Here is a 491-nt window from a genome sequence, read left to right on the forward strand (position 1 = left end):
GAGGGGAGGAACAGCGCTAGCAGGGAGAGGGGGGGAAGAGAGGAGGGGAGTGGCTGTGTGTGGTGGGAGCAGGGACGGACACACACACACACACATACTTGCTTGAGCGCACACACACTGTTTTACACACACACATTGCACACAGTCATGTGTACATGGAGTCACACGCCCCATCTGCACTGTATACATGGATGCACACGCTCGGACTTTCTGATACAGCGACGGGCTGGGGCATTGTATGGGGATCCTGCACAGCCCTCAGCATACAGTTGGTATGCACCCCCTACATGCACATAACTCCTAGCCCCCCCCCCTTAATTCCCAACCAAGACCTCCACAGGCTCCAATAAATATTGGGGAGTGCTCAGCCTTGCTGCGTTGCTTAATGGGAAGGACGTGTAATCTAAAGGAGTGTGGGCATCGGGAAGAGAGCCATGTTTGGACAGTGATATCTTCATAGGCTCAACACCCAAGAGATGGGTCCAGTTCTT

This window comes from Ascaphus truei, chromosome 6 (assembly GCF_040206685.1).
Source record: "Ascaphus truei isolate aAscTru1 chromosome 6, aAscTru1.hap1, whole genome shotgun sequence".
Classification (NCBI taxonomy): Eukaryota; Metazoa; Chordata; class Amphibia; order Anura; family Ascaphidae; genus Ascaphus; species Ascaphus truei.